Source organism: Oncorhynchus nerka, linkage group LG19 (genome assembly GCF_034236695.1).
Source record: "Oncorhynchus nerka isolate Pitt River linkage group LG19, Oner_Uvic_2.0, whole genome shotgun sequence".
In the NCBI taxonomy this organism is placed as follows: Eukaryota; Metazoa; Chordata; class Actinopteri; order Salmoniformes; family Salmonidae; genus Oncorhynchus; species Oncorhynchus nerka.
In genome coordinates, this window is record NC_088414.1 from 33,057,558 (window position 1) to 33,065,514 (window position 7,957).

Genomic DNA, 7,957 nt, shown 5'->3' on the forward strand with positions numbered 1-7,957 from the left:
GGATCAGAAACGGCTGAATGTTTACTGTAAATATGGAGGTACAAAGGATGGTCACCATTCCAGCATTATCTCTCCTCAGCATTATCTTTGGGAGACAAAAACAGAGCTCTATTTCATATTCATATTTCAGAAGAGAGATTCGCCGTGTGCTGACTGACTGACTCTCTAAATCCACCAGTGCCTTTACTGATCGGTCAGCCCTTTCCATGATTGTCTCGGTTTTGTTCTGAAAATAAATCTGGTATTGTGAGGGGCATTTGATCCACAGGATCCACAGTGATTCACCAAGCCCCACCAGAACTAACACAGATAATGTCCTAGAATCACTCTAAGAGAAAGTAGGCCTCTTGGAGCCTGTTCACATTCCCCAGAGAGGCCCAGACATGGGACCAGGCCAAGTGACTGACACTGTCTCCTCCAATAACCAATCCCTTGCCTGCATGGTCACAACAACCCTACTCCTAGACATCACTAACATCAGCATTCCTCTACCAAGACTCCAAATCACATGATCCCACCTTCCAACACAGAGTAGGTACAGTGGTCCAGCTGTGTGCCAGAGAGGAACAGCCCCTAGGACAGCTTTTTCAAAGAACCATCTTCCCCCTCCGTTCCATTTCCTGTGTGGGCCAATCAGTGAGGTCAAGACACACTACAATTCTGAGACCATACTTGTCTTGGAATTGTACACTCTTGGAAAAAAAATTGCTATCTAGAACCTAAAAGGGTTCTTCGACTGTCCCCATAGGAGAACCCTTTGAAGAACCTTTTTTGGTTCAAGATAGAACCCTTTTGGGTTCCAGGTAGAACTCTTTCCACAGAGGGTTCTACCTGGAGCCAAAAGAGGTTCTACCTGGACCCAAAAAGGGTTATCTTATGGGGTCAACTGAAGAACCCTTTTGGAAACGTTTTTTCTAAGAGTGTAGCAAGTGGAAATATAACAGAATCTATTGCTGAGTAGGGGAGGAAAATTGTGTGATGACATCTGTGAAGCGTGAAAAGGTTAATATCTTATCACCTCATTCTGTAAGAGAACATACAAGTAAGTGTGACATTGCAAAAATGAGCGCTGAGTAACATCAAACAGGAAAACAAACACTTACAAACAGATGAGTCATTTACAGGGCAGTGTGTGTAGCTATGTGCTGAGCTGTGCTGCAGGAAAGTAGTGTGTTAAATTGGATCTGATGATGCAATTTCCGCTTGCAACATCACTGGGATTGGATATGCAGTTATTTATTGATGTAGCTATCTTTGTACACGATACAATTAGTCAATTATACATCAACTGGGAGGGGCCCAACCCTATTTCTGAGCAGTTTCTCAGCAGGAATGAAAGAGGTTTAGGAGTTGAGCAGAATCCTATTGTGATGTGGAGGAGCCACTTTGCCACCACTGCTGCTCCAGCAGGTCCCCATTGTGTGTGCCATGCATCCACACTGTTACAGTCTAACTCAGTGAGAAACAGGAGCACATGCACCTGCCACAGTGGCATCCCTCTCACAGCTTTGATCTGGATTATTTTAAGAATCTATTGTATGTTGGTATAGAGAAGCCAATAGTGATGCACTACAAACCCAAAAGAATGACCAGTGTAAATATCCAAATGTTTTTATTTATTTAACCTTTATCTTGACAAGGAGTCAAAGATGAGACGATGGTGTCTTTTTCAGATGAGCCCTGTAGAACACAACAATACAGATCAAAGTACAGTAGGCACATAGCAGCGCCCCGCCCTCCAGCTGCCAGGGTATATGTTTAGACGGACACGTTTGTGATGGCACCCTTTACATATTTGCCACAGCTGTATAAGGTACTGGGATCTCTGAGCAAGTACTAAGTAGTGCCACAATGCAGCAATCTTCAGCCACCTCAAACGAGAAGTTTGTGTGAGCAGCATGAAGGAATTGCTGCAATTGATTAATCAATTCCTAGTGCAACGCGATAGTGCATTTACCAGTCCCACCAGAGACGGTACAGCCTCCTCCTCCCATTGATCTTGCTGTGGCCATGAATAGATTCTCTATGTAGAAATCCCTTCAAATGAAACACACAGTCGTCGCGGTTCATCCATCGAATCCCTCTTCCCTTATGATGAGACTGGCCCACAGCAGATGGGATGTTCCTTCGAGATAATAGTGTTCTGTACTACAAACAACTACAGTCAACTTTGAGTGAACCCATTCCACTGTTAACCCCTCCTCCTCCTCCTCTCTGCAAACACTCCCTCTTTGGGATGCAACAAAGCCACACGTAAAGCTGTCTCTGTGCTGTCACCTCTTCGGAAATATGTAGCTATGCCATCAGAATGGAATTGAGAAATAAGGGATTCATATTTGCAATGTCTGCTAACTCAGGGCTCTATTAAATCTGTGTCGCTGAAGCATTACAGATTATGAGATGGAAATGTAAAGGTGATTTCCGATCGAGGTATAAACACAGCGTTTACCGTAAAACGGCAGTCTCCGCTAAATGAGAGAACATTGGCTTTAGATTACAATCACACTGTAAAGCTGAACTTCCGCGATGTGGAGTGAATAGAGTCTTTACTATCCTGTAGCACATTCATTTGCTAATTCATTATGACTTAAATATGCTATGCTTCTAAAGAGTTTATTCAATTCCCCCATTGGCAAAGCCTCAGAATGACTATAAATAACAAATAAATGAGGATTGATGTATGAAAGGTAAATGGTTACTTAGCAACAATACGTGAGATAATATGCAAGAATACATTACGAGAAGACATAGCCTATGAATATTCACCCCATAAGTAGATGTATCCTGTACCAGTCTTATGGGCCATTGATTTTCATATACTGTACCTGTAAGCAAAATTAAACGGTATAGAACTAGGCCTGAGCCTGCTACAGTATGTGAAAAATGATCCTAGGCTACATTTGATGTGTCTTGTATTGGAGGTGTGGGTGGGGATAGTCCCATCATCATTAGATCATGTTGCCCATCATACTTGGGCATTGTATGTTGTGCATTCATAATGGTGGAGCAGGCAAAATATGTATAGTGCACAATGTATTGTGTGATGTATTGTTTTTATTAATGATGTAGACAGTTTGTTGTTGTTGAGGTGTCATTTTGTTCCTGTTTGGACCCCAGGAAGAGTAGCGGCTATTGAAAGCTATTCATGTGGATCCTAATAAAATACTAAATACGACTGTAGACGCTTTGAAGAGCCCGCTAGTTCTGGAACATATCAAAATACTACCAATCCTGCGTGAGGAGAGCAAACCGAGGCAACATCCAAGACTGGCCATTATCCCAGTGTTGTAGGCCTATCAAGCGTGTATGTGAGAGTCGTCAAGGTCTTGGTAGGTATATCAGGCAGGGATATTTTTATACTTTTGACGTGTTTTGCATTAATTACAGTCCCCTATGAAACACGGACCAAATATATGGCTCCTACCCGGTCACATTATGATAAACCGAGGAGTTAACCTGCCGGACTATTTTCAATTAGGTGCTAAAGTATTATTATTTTTTGAACAATGCATCTTATATCACAGCGCTGCTGTCCGAGCCTGGATAGGTGCAGCGTCGAACTCGGGTTTACATTGAATTAAACCTCGTCTGCGATTGCAGACAACTGCAATAGCGTTTTGTGTGCAATTGGGATTCGAATAGTAAATAAAATGCATCAGAAATAAACAACTCCAATATTGGAAAGCGGTAACATTTATAATGAAACACTATTTAACATGAATGAGACTGCAAAGACAGTTATGTATTCCTGAAGCTCAGTCAACACTCATGTACTTGTGGCACAGCTTCCATTCATTTCATTGCAGACCACAACACCTTTGACGGCAGAAAGGGTTATTGGACCGATTGAAAGAAACTACTACAGGCCGACATTATATTATATTTTGGTAACCATTCAATTTTAAGGGATCCTTATTACAGTTTAGCCTAATTAAATATGTAATTACACTGTTACAAGTATTGTGGTTCATTGTAATAACACATAGTTACACTGTAATAACATGTACTGGTGGTAGGCTATATTTTTATGAAATCTCGACTAATAGTCTGTTAATGACAGACGGTATTGGCACGCGTGCCGAACAAATATGAATATAGGCCTAATCGAAATGAGTGCGTGGTTTCAAACTCAAGATCCAAGCAACACTATAGCCAACCTATGGTTTACTCATTGACAGTGAAAACGGTTACATAAATGCCAATATAGATTGCAACCCACCCCTTCCCCCCCACTGAGCAGATCCAGGTATTCGCCAAGCGCCCTTTATCACAGTGCCAGCGAAATCCTGCTGCATCACTGCCTTAACCGCAAAGACTTCATCGGCAACTCTGCCTCATTTAGTCTCCTCTTCTGCCTGTCCGTGACTAAATTCAATCACATTGGGACAGTGAAAAATATATTGCTCGGAACACGATTATTAAGAAAACATCCCATCCCCCACACAGACAGTAGGCCTATAGCCATAAACCAAGTCACTGCCTTTCACTGTTTATCAACATCACAGGTCTAGGGCAAAGAACATTCTTTATATCATTTAACACATCGGACATCCACAGGACGCAATACCCAACTCTGTAGCCTACGAGGTCGTATACAGTAAATAATTGATATCATATACCTTTGTAGCCTATATAAAATAAATGATGAAAATGCACTCACTTTTTACTACCCGATCGGTGGCATTTAAGACTATGTCTGCGTTAGACATCTTCATGGGCAGGTGCGGTCTCGAGGCAAATGCGTGTGTATTCCTCCTTGTAGAAGTGACTGTTTTATTCTCGGTGTGTTTTCGCGGTTGCGAGATGCGGTTGGTGCAGTGGCATCACTTGGATGCGTCCCTCAGTTTATCACTGCCTGCGCTGGGGTCTGGGGATGACTACTGCTACACAGTTAAGGTGGATGCTGCTGAGGAGGCTGTGCTAAGCAGTCGTGTGGGGGAGGATGGAGGGAACGAATTGGGAGGAGGCGGTAGTGAGAGAGCGAGATAGGGTGTGTGTGTGGGGGGGGGGGGGGGGCTCTGCTCAGGAGATCCTCACTGCACGCTGCACCACCCCGACATTGGCAATGAAGGGAACTCCCACGCTAATGTTTCACGGGGCTGCCTGATGCTGCCATCAGGTGGAGGCAGAACCGGGATTTCCCAACAACACGCGCACGCCATGATTTTATATTCGATGCACTTGCTGATGAGGTGCGGCCTGAGACGCATAGGTCTGCACGGTATTAATTATGGTTATATCAGTGAAGCTTCCCGGGGTAAAACATCGACTCTGTACTGGTACCCCGTGTATATAGCCAAGTTATCGTTACTCATTGTGTATTTATTCTATTTTTTTCTCCCTGCATTGTTGGGAAGGGCCCTTTGTTGTTTATGAAGCATGTGAAACATAACATTGCTTTTTGTGGAAGATGACAAGTCAAAATGGCTTGTGTGTGTGTGTATGTATGTGTGTGTGTGCATGGCCAGGGGCAAACTGTTCTGCCTCAACAACTTTGTAGCTTTTATACCAAAGAATCTGGGAGCAGTATGCCTATCAGGGGAAATGGGGACTTGAACAATCCCAAAAACATCAGTCTAACAGAAGAAGACTTTCTTACAGCCACAAATCAAATTGAATGTTATGTTTCACATGCTTCATAAACAACAAAGGGCCCTTCCCAACAATGCAGGGAGAAAATATACACGGGGTACCAGTAGAGAGTCGATGTGCAGCGGTACGAAGTAATTGAGGTAGATATGTACATATAGGTAGGGATAAAGTGACTAGGCAACATGAAAGATAATATACAGTAGCACCAGCGTATGTGATGAGTCAAAATAGTACGTGCAAAAAGGGTCAATGCAGATAGTTAAATAGTTAACTAAAAGCTATCCGGACTAACTATTTAGGAGTCTTATGGCTTGGGGATAGAAGCTGTTCAGGGTCCTGTTGGTTCCAGACTTGATGCACCGGTACCGATTGCCGTGCAGTAGCAGAGAGAACAGTCTGACTTGGATGGCTGGAGTCTTTGACAATTGTCAGGGCCTTCCTCTGACACCACCCGGTATCGAGGTCCTGTATGGCAGGGAGCTCGGCCCCAGTGATGTACTGGGCCTTACGCACTACCCTCTGTATCACCTTGCGGGCGGATACCAAGCAGTTGCCATACCAAGCGGTGATGCAGCCAGTCAAGATGCTCTCAATGGTGCAGCTGTATAACTTTAGGTATGAGCCCTCAGATCCTTATAAGCCGCTGAAAAACTTTCCCATAGCATGATGCTGTCACCACCATGATTCACCGTAGCGATGGTGCCAGGTTTCCTCCAGACGTGACACTTGGCATTCAGTCCAAAGTGTTCAATCTTGGTTTCATCAGACCAGAGAATCTTGTTTCTCATGATCTGAGTGTCTTTTAGGTGCCTTTTGGCAAACTACTAGCGGGCTGTCATGTGCCTTTTACTGAGGAGTTTGATGGTTTCGTCGGAGGTCGTAGCGGGATTTCTTGTAAGTGTCTGGATTAGTATTCTTCAGTTCCCTTTGATAATACAGTCGGACCGTGTCCATTTTGTTCTCTAATGATTGTAGGTTTGCCAGTAGAACAGAGGGTAGAGGCAGTTTATTTACTCTCCGACGTAGTCTCGTCAGGGAGCCCACTTGTTTGCCTCTCTTGTGCCGTCTCTTCCTCTTTCGAGTCCCGGGGAATAGGGCCTGGTTCAGAATGACCAGTCAATCCACAGCTGACAACTCGTTGAAGTAGAAATCTTCATCCAAATCGAGGTTAGTGATCGCTGTTCTGATGTCCAGAAGCTGTTTTCGCTCATAGGAAATGCTGGCAGAAATATTCTGCACAAAAAAAGTTAAGATCAGCTTTAAAAAAACACAAAATAGCAGAATGGGTCAGGAGCCAGTAAGATGGAAGCTATCCACTGCAGCCCCACAACAGGTGCATTGAATGAATCTTCTCATTATATGAGCTGCCAGAGCTCAGCACTGTTCAGCAGCTGTGGTTCTGAAACCAGTGACCAGTCAGTTTATGGACATCACAGCGCTGTCCGTGGTGCTGAATGTTTGCACATTCCCTGAGGCTAATTCGATTCACTGTGATTTCTGTAATTTTAGTTACAAAAGACAAACAACTTGTTCTGCCAACTCAAAGACACAGGGGGCTGTGTTGTCACAAGACTATTTTCCGATTTACCATCAATCTTTTTTAGCCGGCCAGGTACCCTATGGTGCGTGGAACCAGCTTCCCCATGAAGCTAGGATAACAGAGTCCCTGCCCATCTTCCGAAAACAACTGAAATCCTACCTTTTCGAACAGTATCTTAAATAATCTGCCTCCTTACCTCGACCCCCCCACCCTGAACCAGCAGTTGCACTTGCCCCTTTCTAGCTCTGACTCTACTGTTAGCAACTTTATTGAGGAAAAATTTACTTTCTATGCCTGTGATATGTGGTTGTCCCAACTTGCTATTTTAAGATGAATGCCCAAACTGTAAGTCGCTCTGGATAAGAGTGTCAGCTAAATGACTAAAATGTAAATGCTATCATGAGGTCTACCCGTGTCTTAAATACCTGTCTAGTGCACACACACGTTACAATTGACTATGGGTGCGTTCGTAAATTCACTCTGGAGTGCCAGAGAATGCTCAGAGTGTGCTCTGGGCGTTCGTAATTTGGGGCGTTGTCAGATGATCCAGCGTTCTCGGAGCGTTCAGAGTGCACACTGGACGCCCTGGCCAGGGAGTAAGGTTGGTCCGAGCGTTCTGACCTCACAATGGCAGTCAAGCGCCCAAGCTAAATCAAATCAAATCAAATGTATTTATATAGCCCTTCGTACATCAGCTGATATCTCAAAGTACAGAAACCCAGCCTAAAACCCCAAACAGCAAGCAATGCAGGTGTAGAAGCACGGTGGCTAGGAAAAACTCCCTAGAAAGGCCAAAACCTAGGAAGAAATCTAGAGAGGAACCAG

The 7,957-nt window shown here is 44.0% G+C and overlaps 1 pseudogene; it reads right to left on the bottom strand.

The window, feature by feature from the left end:
* LOC115117320 (protein phosphatase 3 catalytic subunit alpha-like) overlaps positions 1–4,901 on the bottom strand; it is a 143,351-nt pseudogene extending 138,450 nt beyond the window's left edge.
* Between the last annotated feature and the right edge of the window lie 3,056 nt (positions 4,902–7,957).